Source organism: Perna viridis, chromosome 1 (genome assembly GCF_037379345.1).
Source record: "Perna viridis isolate PV_CMFRI_1.1 ecotype Kerala chromosome 1, ASM3737934v1, whole genome shotgun sequence".
Lineage (NCBI taxonomy): Eukaryota > Metazoa > Mollusca > Bivalvia > Mytilida > Mytilidae > Perna > Perna viridis.
This window is the reverse complement of record NC_142445.1, coordinates 2,540,047-2,554,533: the sequence shown is the minus strand read 5'-3', so window position 1 is coordinate 2,554,533 and position 14,487 is coordinate 2,540,047. Positions and strand designations below refer to the sequence as shown.

Genomic DNA, 14,487 nt, shown 5'->3' with positions numbered 1-14,487 from the left:
TCTTCGGACTTCGCAAGTTCTATCCTATCATGTGCTCTAGACAAAGCATAAGCATTTAAATTATGCTTTTGTTGTCCATATCTAACATCAAAATCAAAAACAGCTGATCGTGACAGCCACCTATGTTCCTGAGCTGAAAGTTTGGACGTCTGCAAATAGCACAATGGATTATTATCTGTGTATACAGTGAACTTACAGCATAACAGATAATCTCTGAATTTTTCAGTTATCGCTCAAGCTAATGCCAAAAGTTCCACTTTCTGGAACTATAATTGTTCATATTTCTCTCGTTAGGTCTTAATGCTCTACTTGCATAAGCAACAACTCGCAAATTCCCTTCAACATATTGAGATAGCACGGCACCCAGACCTTGCATACTTGCATCTGTTTCCAAAACAAACGGTTCATTGAAATTTGCATAATCAATACTGGTGCAGAGACTAAGTGTTCTTTTAAGGTTTCGAATGCTTTTTGACAATGGATGTTCCAAAAGGTTTACGTAGATGAGGAGTGTACTGCTGTGCCAAAGAATTCATAGGAGAGGCAATTTTGCTAAAGTCTTTGCTATAATGTCGGTAATAACCTGCTAATCCTAAAAACGATTTCAATCTCTTTACATTTGTCGGAACTTCAAAGTTTTCTTTAGCCCTCACCTTGTCAGGACTTGTGTGTATACCATCAGCGGACACCACATGACCAAGATATCTAACTTCACGCTTAAAGAAGTGGCATTTTGAAGGTTTCAGTTTCAGTCCATGTTGTCTTAAAACGCTGAAAAACTACTTCAAGACGCTTTAAATGATCATCAAAAGTACTGGAAAATGTTATGTCATCAAGAAATACAAGCAAAATTTTAAACAGTTCATTTCTAAAGCAATGTTGCATTAGCGTCTGCAATGTATCCGGCGCATTACAAAGTTCGAAAGGCATGCGCAAATACTCATACAAACCCATGGGAGTAGTAAATGCAGTTTTCTCAATCTCCTTGTCATTCATGGCAAATGGGATGTAAACGGAAGTTAAATCCATCGTCGAAAACAGCTTAGTTCCACTAAGAGCATCAAAAGATTCTTCATTTCGCGGAAGAGGAAATGCTTCTTTGTGAGTTTTTGAGTTTAGTAACCGGAAATCAACACAGAGCCTACGAGAGTTATCTTTTTTTCTGACCAAAACGATTGGTAATGCATAAGGACTAATGCTTTCACGAATGATCTTATTTTCGAGTAACTTTTTGATATGGTTCTTGACCTCCTCGTATTGTGTTGGCGGTATACGCCTGTATGGTTGCACAATCGGCTTGTCATCTTGTAACCGAATTGTATGTTTGACAGTAGTAGTGAAACTTACATCAGTATCATCTTTCGAGAAAACATCTCTGTATCTATAGAACAAATCATGAACCGCGTTCAACTCAACTTTGCTAACAGAAAGATGACCCATATCAACTGGCATTTTAAATTGTTCATAATCAATATCCTTGTCAAAATTCGGAACATCAGAAGACGAAAAATCATTGACAACAATTTCTTCAACAGAATCAGTTCGAACAAATTCGATATGTTTACAATTACTTTGCTCAACTTCTCCTTTCAAAAGAATACCAACTCTAGTTTTTGGTGCAATATAAATATCATCACTGCCTAGGTTTACGACTCGAAATGAAAAATGACCATTTTTGACGGTTACACACGTGTGTACTATAACAAACGCACTAGGCAAATGTCAGGTAGATTCAGTGGTTCTATTAAGGCATCATATTGTCTGGGAAGATTAGGTCCTGTGCCATATAACATAACAACAGACGAAGCTGGTATACGTACAGGAGAACTAGCGCTTACTTTGGCATAGCCAATAGTGTTTAAATGTTCATCTTCAATGCAAGTTTTTAAATTTCTGACATTGTATCTACCTCTTCACGAAAATTCATACCAAAATCATGTTCTAAAATGTTTTTACAGCATCTAAGAATATTCATACCTAATAGTCCTGGCATGGATTCTTTTCTTCTTCTTGTGACCGGATCAGTTGACTCTTTAACAATCAATACACCACAGCTTTTCAAAGTTTGGCCCATCACTTCCATATCTACTTCCACATAACCAATATATGGAATAGAAATTCCATTTGCAGCCCGAAGCTGCAAAGTTACATCAGTACGTAACTGAGTATACTCCCACAGAAATCGGTTATAAAATGACTCTATGAGCATAGAAATTGTAGATCCCGTATCCACTAGACACTTAGCCTCCTTACCTGCTATAACAACACTTACAACTGGGCATTTTCCAATCAAGTTAATACAATCAACAGAGTCCGTATTTCCTCCATCTAACATGGGACTCGACATGAAAGATGGCGCTAGTTTCCCTGCTTATTCGGACACTCAGCAACCTTATGACCCGTTTTCTTACACACAAAACACACATTAGAACGCGATGCTTCACTGTTGAATCTACCTTGATCTGATGATTTGGAATTAACAATCTTCGTTAACGCATCAATATGCTCGCTTTGTTTCCTCACTATATCCAAAAGCTGATTCATTTGATCGCCAATAGCAGGACACTTTACTTTCAATGTACTCTTTTCTTCTCGTACTTTCATCTCGGGTAACTGTTTTCCGACCTCTTCTTCTTCAGACCACATAATCGCTTCCTTGCGGAGATCAAGAAACGTCATGTTCGGATCTGATCTCACAAGACGCTTCAAATGCTTCCAAAGCATGACGTCATGCACATTTTCAGAAAACTGATCACACAATGACTTGTCTTTGTTTGGGATCAAAGTGTCATCTTTCCTAATTACTTTCCGGATTAAGTCCATTACAGCATAAGAACATTCCCGCAAAGTTTCACCGTGTCGTTGCACCCTATCCAGAAGGTTTTTCTGTAGCTTTGTAATATTATCTTTTACACCAAATTCATCCTGTAAAACCTGTATAATACGGCTTGGACTATGTCGAATACTGTTTGAACGGTATTTAATTTCTTCTTTGGCTGCGCCCTACAGAAAGGAATAAATGAAACTGGCACGCTCTTGACGAGACATACCAAGAGTGCATGATTGAACATCTTCTAACCAATCATCTACGGACATATTATACCCGGAAAACTTTTGAACTCGTCTTTCATGCTGAACATATACGATGGAACGTTTTTGGTCACACGCGAAGTCATCACTCTCTTCGCTATCATCGGTATACTTCTCCGTTGGCTTCACCTTGCTAAATTGATGTTGGAGTTCAAGGACCTGTTTTTTTTTATTGACTTACATGTCGATATATAGCTGCAGTTAGATGTTACTCGGTATTCTTCGTCATTTTCCGGTAATCTTTGTTGGACCTATGTATAATCAGGTTTCCGGCCTTGCCAGCAGTCAATGCCTTCTGCCTAGTATGGACGACGCCATTCTGTGACCAAGTGGAGCTCGATAACAATTAATGACCCAAAGAAAACATGAATATGGAATTACTTTTAATTCAGATTCAGAAGACACTGAAAAGATCTACAAAATAAGAACAAAGAGACATATAAATACGCATACGAAACAATTTAATTATCAAATATATGCAAATTATAGAACATTATTGCAAATATTCAAACAAATAACATCAATCAGATGACATTTGCAGGTTCAAAACAGATTGAACACATAAATGGAGCACAACTAAACAATCAAGCAATTAAATGTAATACCCGCAGTTAACTATATGCGTCAACTTGACATGGTAGGATAAAATTTGTCGTCGGGAAATTGGGATTTTATGCTGGAAAACATAAATGCTAGACGAATAACTTTTATCAAATCCTTATAATATTAATGACAGATTGATATGAAATTTTGTTGAAAAATTGTGTGTAATAACATTTGTAACATTTACTCTGAACTCAACTCACGATACAAAAACGTAAACAAACATGGATGCCTCCGTACATGATGATCACGAATTGCCCATATTTACCCAATCACAACCAAATCCCAGTACTGATTCTTTAGATTCTACAAAACCCACCACTAACAAACGTCGCAACCCAGAGAGCTCCGATACCCTACCTGCCACTGAAACAAACAGAAAGACATATTCGTAGACGAAATTCGTTGAATGACTTAACCGACCTACTCCAAACTCCGGCTACCAAGGTATTAGAAATCTTGATGAGCCCAGAAATTCTGACAATAATAATGCCAGTACTTGCTAGTAAAATCAGCGAGCCTATATCTGCTGACATTGAACAAGTCAATCTACGAATCGATAATGAAACAAAGTCACTGCGCAAGGAGTTGGAAAACAGAACGCAATCATCACAAAAAATGAACAAAAAATCTGTAAACAATTTATTTAAATATCCTCTTTAGAAAGATCCGTTCAGGCCAACATTAGTGCGGTCAAAGAACGTGATAGAGACATCGACGCTCTATATAAAAAAATCGCTGAACTTGAATACAGACTAGAAAATCAGGAGCAATATTCTAGAAGAACTAGTCTTAGGTTTCACAATGTCCCAGTTCCAACAGAGCATCGGGACCAGATATTGTTAGTCATAGGATGCTCCAGCTTAGTCCAGAAAAAGTCGCTATCCCCTTAAAGAAATTTTTTAATAAATCAATCCAACAATGCAAATACCCAACTAGCTGGAATATGGCAAATGTTACTGCTTTATTCAAGAAAGGAGACCCCTCTTTGCCTTCAAACTATAGACCAATGTCGTTAATAAGTTGTGTTGGCAAAGTCATAAAAAGAATTAAATTTAAATGAACTGTTTTGTTGTTTTTTTTTTGTGATTTTTCGAAAGCGTTTGATAAAGTTTGACACAAAGGTTTATTAAAAAAGATTAAATCATATGGTATTTCAGGAAATTTATTCCGTTGGTTTAAAAGTTACTTGTGGAACGACCATGTAGAAAATATTATAGCTAGTGTTAAAAAACATCTAAATATTCTTCGGAAGTTGAAGTATCAACTTACTAGAAACATTTTAGATAAGTTATATTTAATATATATAAGACCTTTACTTGAATATGCACCTGAAGTTTGGGATAATTTTGGTGTATGTAATACCTCCAAATTAGAAAGACTTCAATTAGAAGCAGTGAGAATTGTCACGGGTTTACCTATTTTTACAAAGGTAGAAAAAATAGAAAAAAAAGAAGTTCATTGGAAACCACTAGATGTTAGACGCAAAAGAAGAAAGTTACAAATGATTTATAACATTGAACATAAAAATGCCCCATCTTATTTGCTTGACATAATACCACCAAAAGTACAATCTCTTACTAATTATCCCCTTAGAAATGGAGATGACATAAAGCCATTTTGTAGATTATCTGTAACAAGCGAGTCTTTTTTCCCTGCTACTATTAAAGAATGGAATAAACTTGATGTATCCACTCGACAATTAGACACTATTTCCAAATTTAAAACAGAGTTAAAGAAGGATACCCACAAACCACTAGTTCCTAATTATTATTCTATTGGTGAACGAAAACTGAATATTATTTGGACACAATTAAGATGTTCTGCTTCTTCTTTAAACCATGACTTATGTAGATTCAATATCGTAAGTAGTTCTTTATGTAGATGCGGAGATGTTGAGGATGCTCATCATTTCTTTCTTGACTGTCCCTTACACGAAAATACTCGAGTAATCCTTATGAATAACATTAGTTGGCTGCCCGATGATTTGCCATTGAATGTAAATCTTTTGACTCATGGAAATCCAAATTTAACTTCTGATCAAAATGTTCGTTTAATAAAACATGTCCATAGATATATCAAAGAAACTAAAAGATTTTCTGTTGTTTGATGAAATAGTGATATGCCCATGTTTTCTTTACCATCACCACATTCCTCTCAACTCTCTTATTTTTTCTTTCCTTTTCTCAAACTCTTCTCTTCTATGTCTTATTTTTCACTTTATTTTTTATCTAGTGTTTGAAAAATGTAATTGATGCATGCTCGGGTTGACAAAATATTTTATATTGCTATTGTATATGGGAGAGGACCTCGTAAGTATGTTTTACTTTTGTCCAATCCTTTTTGTTTATTACAAATAAAATATGTTTAAACTAAACTATAATACTACACAAAATGATCATTAAAGTTCGTTATAAGTACTCACTATAACAAGGTACCTTAGCATCAAATCAATTAAACTGACACAATGATATTCAAAATCAAAATAATAAAAGAAATTAAAATGAAATTTGCTAAAAGCTCTAACTTGCAAAATGCCAGTACGAAAATTGAAAAGTTTATGGAAAAATCAACATCATAAATACCTTATCTGCTGGCTATACTGCTTTCAAATATGTACATCTTGGCCTTCTAATTCCACATTGAAATACTTTACAAAACTCTGAGTATTTATACCAAAATAAAGTACTACTCACGAGTGGAAAATTTAGGACATCCAACCCATAAGTATAATTGAACCAGTAACAGTCTGTGAGCAGATTTTAGGCACAATGTGAAGTAAATGTAAAATGCAATGAAGCGTATGTAACTCAGACCACTGTAGAGAACAGATCAAATGTAAAGAAATGAAATATAATGGAAAACATAATTATTAAACTAATAAAAAATCAGCTTGTCCACAAACTCCCCAGCTGAATGATTATCGTCTCGATAAACAATGGAAAATCTACTCCACATACTCCCTTCAGTAAGCGGAGTATTAGCAAAATGTAAACACATACAATCATCCAAGCCAAAATGACAAATGAAAAAGCAAATAAAAATAAAAAAAAACATGGTAGTCAAAAATACTAACTACTTATGTGGTATAGCTGTATTTTATTATTTTGTGTTTGTGAACAGTATATTATTGTAAGCAGTCATATATCCCTATATATGATTTATTTGTGTAATTTGTGTGTTCTGCGTGTGTTTCGTGCTTGAATGAGAACGAGAAGTTTACATGAAATGATCAGTTAGCTTTGAACATTACCCAGTTTCCGATTGCGGCACTGAGGCTAGTAACAAGACTTTATAGGTCATATGCATTAGCACGCCCCGATATTTATGAATATCCAGCTGCTTAATGGGGTTCATAAACTGGTTCCCTGTCAATATCATAAGCGACCCAAAGATCGCTACAACATACCCTTTTAAAAAAATATCATACACATGTTTATGCGCGTTTTTTGCTTGTATTAAAACGGGAAGTTTATATTAAAAAGGTAAAATGGTTTACCCAGTTTCCGATTCAAAAACAGGCGTTCGTTACAATTGAGTATATAAAGGTCATATATATATATATCAGTACACCGATATCTATATATTTAGTAATTCGGGTCATAACGGTTACGAAAGAGTACGCAATAATATCAACGGAACCAAGATTTTTGCAGAAGCCCCCCGATTTCAGAGCACATCGCATTTGTACCATTTCGGATGTTTAAAGTATGCCAAAATCATTGACTGTGATTATTTGACAATTAGCGACTTTAAAGACTTCAGTCTTTGATTTAGTATTGTACTACCTCAAATCTTACCTATTAGTTCTTCACGTTACTACTCCAGAATTGTAGTGACCGGTAATCATAATGCTGGTAATTTTGACGGTATTTTAATTTTTTAAATTTGTTCTGTGCTAGCTCCAGTAACTGCAAACGTTCTTTAATTGGATATCTAGTTTTGTCTATATGCTGTATGTCGAGGTATTCTATGAAGAGAATTGAATGTATTACAGAGTAGATTTTATGGTGTTTATTTGTTGTTTCAATTCATTTTAGATCTTACATTATAGGTTGGTAGTTAAGACTTTATAATAACTAGTTTAACCCAACGCAGACATCCGCCTGTCCTCAGTCATGAGATTTTGGTCATTGATGTAACTGTAACAGTCTTCTGATCTTTATTTGACTATTTAGTTTATTTGGAAGTCAATTTACTTTTTTTAAATTTAGGTACCGACCATATTTATACGGGGGCTGGGATTAGTTTGGAAAAAAATCAAAATTAGAGCAAAATTCTTTACTCAGTCATGGACAAATAAAAAATATGAATTCACATTTTATAACTCAATATAAAATCCCAGGCCCCGCCCCCTCCTCGAAAAGATTATGGTTTATACCTTAGGTGATACTATGGTGCATTTGTTGCGTTTCACCATTACCATATCAGTTCCCTTTTCTATTCATAACAACGAAAGCAAACCATGTAAACTGAAGTCGTAGATGTTTGCTTGCTCTTTACCATCCGATAATGAGGCCTTTTAAGGGAAAACGAAACCCACTAAGAAACTTAAGTTCGGAACAAAAGTTAAGGAAAAAAAGCAAAAACTTCCAAAGTTCTAACTTCTAAATCCCCGTGTGGTTTCCACGAGAAACACTCACTTTACAAAACAAGTCCTGTTTCTGACCCCACCTCATCATTATACAGACTTGTCGCCATCATTTTGGATATTGGTTTCCACAGACGCTTTTAACCAGTTTGTGTGAAAAGTCAAGATGAAGAAAAACGATCGTTTCTTCCACTACCGTTTGTCAACAAAGGTATAGATGCAATTAAGTTGGATAACATCCTCTATCACAAAAACGTTACCAACAAAATTCCACCATATTTCAAAGACAAATCCATATCAATTATTTCATATTCCTATACTTCACCCACCGCATCCACAATTATAAAAGGCTATTGCAGAACCTCGAGATTAAGGACTTCAAGGCTAAACCACCTGACTGTTCTTGCAAAACCTCTCCATTCAAAAATGGTCCTTCTGGTCACGTCGTTAAGGGAGATTTAACCATTATCGAAAATGAATCTATGCGTAATATCCTCTCTAAAGGTCCCAAGTACCCTGAACCACGCTCCATAAATTGGAATTATAACTTTAAAGTTCTTATGGATGCCGTCGAGGACTATGCAAGAAAATGGATAAAACGAGAACAAGAAGACATTGATTCTCTGTCAGAGTGGTTAAAGGCCGTGAGGTCTTTAATTTTGAAACGAATGAAAGTTTTAAGTAGGCCAATGAGTGCCAAGGCTACATCAGTTTTCAAAGACCCCGATGTAGCAAAAACATTGTCTACTATACATGACAAATATGTTGTCGTACCAGCAGACAAAGCCCAAAACAACATTGTTTTTGTCTGCAAAACGTTTTATATCCAATGTTTACTATCAGAGGTAGACGTAGAAAATAATAGCAGTGATAAGACCTATACTGCTACCATTCTCTCCAAAGAAGAGATTGTGGAAAACCATAATTTCTGTGCTATCCTCTTTTCGAAAGATCTTTTGGAGACAATCAGTTCAAGACTATTATCAGAATATAATAACATTAAAAGCTATGATTTTTCAACACTGTATACTTCTATTCCCCATACTCAGTTCAAATCCCGACTTAAAAACATTATACATCGTTGTTTTTCCAAAAAGATGGTACACCTAGATACAAATTTATAGTTCTTGGTAGAGATTCCTCATACTTTGTAAGAAATAATTCCAAATCATCTTCAAAATATACAGAGGAAGATGTTTACAAAATGCTGGAATTTTTAATCGACAACATATTTGTCCAGTGTGGTGGACGCGTTTTTCAACAAACGGTCGGCATTCCAATGGGAACAAATTGTGCTCCTTTACTTGCTGACCTATTCCTTTACTCGTATGAGTCTGACTTTATAGCTTAACTGATCCGAAAGAAAGAATATTGTTTGACTAGATCCTTTAACCTCAGTTTCCGCTATATAGATGACGTATTATCTTTAAACAATCCTAATTTCGGGGATTTGATACATCGCATCTACCCAAAAGAACTTGAGATAAAGGATACTACAGATACTGTGAAGTCAGCCTAATATCTTGACCTACACTTAGAAATCGATGGTAAAGGAAAACTATTGACCAAACTTAACGACAAACGTGATGACTTTTCATTCAGAATTGTCAACTTTCCTTTCATCTGTGGCAACATCCCTTCGGCTCCTGCGTATGGAGTGTTCATATCACAACTCATATGTTATGCCAGAGCTTGCCGAAACTACGCAGACTTTTTGTATCGCGCTAGAACTCTAACAAATAGGCTTCTGGAACAGGATTATGTTGCTACAAGATTGAAGTCATCACTACAGAAGTTTTATGGTCGTCATCATGAACTCGTGGATCGTTATGGTGTATCCATCAGCACCATGAAAACTGATTTATTCAACGGGTCATAGTTTACCTTTCCTCGTTTGTCTACCCCGGACTTGACTTTTTATGAGCAACTCGGCGGGTGTTTCTAGAAAAGCAGAGGACGCTTACCCTACTGGTGCACCTGGTCCATGCTCATAATTTTTAGTGGAGTCCGAGTTGCTCATTTACTTTTGTTACTTTGTATGTATGATTTTAGTTACTTTATGTTCTTTGTTGTGTATGTCTGTTTTCCATGTCTGGTCTTTGTCCCTGGAATACATTCTTTTGATTACCGCTATAACCTTGGTTCCTTTGATTACACTGTACAATATTTTCAACTAATCTTCCCGAGGAACCCTCAACTAGTCAGCTACCTCCAATACAGTCTGATGTCATGTCTTCCAAAAAAACACCTACAACTGGACAGTTGTCAGTCGTTCATGGCCCGATGATCAACATCACGGTTGAAAACATTAGTTACATGATGACATACAGATTTAAACATCAAGTCTTAGGACAATTGTTCAACTTCTCACACCAAATCTTCACTAGAATCGGACACAGCATACACCTCAACCTCGGCATCAAACAACACATTAGAGGACAATGTACCCTGGGTACCCTATGTTAAGAGACCTTCCAAGTGCGATGACAGGAGGTTCAGCACCTACAACAAATGGCTGTAATCCAAATGGTACGTTATATGGATATTTCGAAATCTGTTCATTATGTTGATCCCATTTCAGGTATGATAATTATTCATTTCCATGTCCACGAAAACCCCATTTTAATAAGTACCACCAAACCTCTTTCAAAACTTTTAACTTCTATACTCACAGCTGTCAAGGAGGGTCTATAGTCCTACCACAACACTTGTTGCTCCCGTAGTGGTATTAATTCAATGTGGATCCTGAAAAATTCGAAAGATCTTTTGGAGACAATCAGTTCAAGACTATTATCAGAATATAATAGCATTAAAACCTATTATTTTTCAACACTATATACTTCTATTCCCCATACTCAGTTAAAATCCCGACTTAAAAACATTATACATCGTTGTTTTCTAAAAAAGGATGGTACACCTAGATACAAATATAAAGTTCTTGGTAGAGATTCCTCATACTTTGTTAGTAATAATTCCAAATCCTCTTCCAAATACACAGATGTTTACAAAATGCTGGAATTTTTCATCGACAACATATTTGTCCAGTTTGGTGGACGCGTTTTTCAACAAACGGTCGGCACTCCAATGGAAGAACATTGTGCTCCTCTACTTGCTAACCTATTCCTTCATTCTTACTGAGTCTGACTTTATAGCTTAACTGATCCGAAAGAAAGAATATCGTTTAGCTAGAGCCTTTAATCTCAGTTTCCGCTATATATATGACGTATTATCTTTAAACAGTCCTAATTTTGGGGATTTGATCTACCCCAAAAGAACTTGTGATAGAGGATACTACGGACACTGTGAAGTCAGCCTAATATCTTGACATACACTTAGAAATCAATGGTAAGGGAAATCTATCGACCAAACTTTACGACAAACGTGATGACTTTTCATTCAGAATTGTCAACTTTCCTTTCATCTGTGGCAACATCCCTTCAGCACCTGCGTATGGAGTGTTCATATCACAACTCATAAATTATGTCAGAGCTTGCCGAAACAACGTAGACTTTTTGTATCGCGCTAGACTTCTATGCTTCTGGAACAGGGTTGCTACAAGATTGAAGTCATCACTACAGAAGTCTTATGGTCGCCATTATGATATCGTGGATCGTTACGGTGTATCCATCGGCACCAGGAACACTGATTTGTTCAACGTGTCATAGTTTCCTTTCAGATGCAGATATATCAAAATTTAGATGAAGGGCAATATGGTAAGTCTGATTATGCAATTACGGACATCCCTAGAGGTGCAAGTAAAGGCTTGAACTTTTGTAGGAATTTCAACAGAAATTCACAGGGTAGGTGTGATATTTGAAGAAACAGTGCATTTTGTAAATATGCAATATGCAATTGTAAGGCCAAAAATATGTCTGTTTCCTTCCACCATACCTACCATATTTTTGTGCCAACATAAACATTTTATGGCCACTTTGGCTCTAGCACTGTTAAACTCTAAATAATTTCCCAGTTAACTCAAAATAAAATGCTTTATAAAAAACAAAATAGTTTTCCTACATACCTACCCTATTTTTCTTGCTGGTAGCAAGACACAAGTCTATTTTTATTTGGGGGGGGGGGGCATTAGAGAATGGTTCTATTCTGTTACCAGTTAGAGCTTCCAAATTAATTGCTTATATAGATGTCAAATAAAAGCTCTTTTCTTGCAATTCTCTGATTATCATTGAGAATGCACTCCTAAGTAAAGTTATTTCTCACGGTTAAAAATTCAGAGAACCACAGGGCCTCAATGAAAACTTAATTTCAAAACTACAATGGATGCTGTTGAAGATTATGCCAGATAATGGATAAAGAGAGAAAAGAACCAAGAACCAGAAATCGAGTTCTTGTCAGATTGGATACGTGCCATCCGATCTTTAGTACGGAATCGTATTGACAATCTCCAGATATGTTGTCAATAAAAGACCTAAGTCCCTATTCAACGATCGTAAGGCACTTGAATGCCTTTCCTCACTACATGGGAAATACGTTATCGTCCCTGCGGACAAAGCTTCAAACATTGTATTTGGTTATAAAGCTAAAGCGCATTACTTCAGTTGCCTTATTATGGAATTGGGTATTGATAGTAACATCCCAGGTAATGCCATATTCAAACATACTACTTTTGATAAAGATGAAATCCTAAACAACCACAAGTCCTTCATGACTTCTCTCAACATCGAAACAAAATGTGAGGAATTCCTTACTTGTATTGGATTTCCAAACTTTATAAGAATCAATACAAAGAAAGGTATATTGCTGGATATTCATCTTGCTCCACGGAGGAGATGTCAATTCATCTTACAAAGATATTGTCCGCAGTGAATAATGGACAAGAAGCTTATTGCAATACCACCTACTCTTGTAGTGGCATTAATCATATGTGGACACTAAAAATTCTGGAGATTTATTCAAAACCTAAAATCCCGCAGTTTTTCGGAAATTAGTTCTTTCAAAACATTTAACTTCTCAACTCTTTACACTACGTTACCACATGAGAAATTGAAATCTGAAAGGACTTATTTTTTTTTTTTTTTTTGCTGTTTCAAAAAATGTTGTTTTTGGTTACAAATGCATATATTTTTCTAAAACATCGCAGAAGGGCAAAATGTGCCACTCAGAAAAGAAGGTTTACGATATGTTTGATTTGTAAACCTTTAACTATACAACTTGCTGAAATGCAACATTTTACTATAGTACTAGAGGTGTTTTGGACATTATTATTGAAAATAATAGCTTTACATTTGTGACCACTGCCTATTGCAAACTATGAAAAATACTAATGACTCTGTCTCCACGTTCCAATGCCAGAAGATAATAACGCATGCGTACAGAGGATTGATGGATACATTAAACCTACTACTGAACATTGATTCCACGTGTTAATGCTGGAGGATACTGACATGTGCCTACGGAGGATTAATGACTATGTTTTTATGAATTTTATAGACATAATTTAACTTTAATAATTTATTAGTTTATTGTTTGGACAAATAGATAAAAGTAGAAACCTGACGTTGCAGAGGGTGCTGGGTGTTGAGAAGAGAAACACATAACAAACAGTTCTTTCCTTTTAAGCTGAATTACTGTTGCGTCTTATATAATTGTTATAATTGACTTTGTTCATTAAATCATTTCATTTTTTAAGCGTCGTTGTTCCTGTTAGAAGAGGACAGATTTCCTCATTGATAACATATTTGTCACATTTGGAAGAGTTATTTTTCAACAAGTTGGCATTCCAATGGACACTAACTGTGTTCCTCTCCTAGCCGCATTGTTTTTATATTCATACGAGACAGAATTTCTTCAGAACCTCGTAAAGAATAAAACTTTTAAAAATGCTAAATCCTTTAACTTAACATACAGATATACTGATGTTGTATTGTCCATCAACAACCCTTCTTTTGGTAAATAGTTACCGTGAATATATCTACCAGAATTTACTCGAGATATAGGAGACCACAGAAACAGCCTGTTCTGCATCTTTTTCGGACCCAGATCTCGAATTTGACAACAATGTCATATCAGCACTAAGACTTATGACAAAAGAGATGACTTTAATTTTAATATCATTAATTTTTCCTACCTGTGCAGCAATATGCCTTCATCTCCTGCATATGGTTTTTATATTTCACAATTGATTCGCTGCGCTAGAGCAAGTACTAACTACTCTGATTTCCTCGAACACCATAAATGTCTGCGTA

At 35.6% G+C, this 14,487-nt stretch overlaps 1 pseudogene; it reads right to left on the bottom strand.

Moving 5' to 3' along the window:
• Positions 1-2,358: 2,358 nt before the first annotated feature.
• On the bottom strand, positions 2,359-3,048 carry LOC148626844 (uncharacterized; annotated as a pseudogene).
• Positions 3,049-14,487: the final 11,439 nt, after the last annotated feature.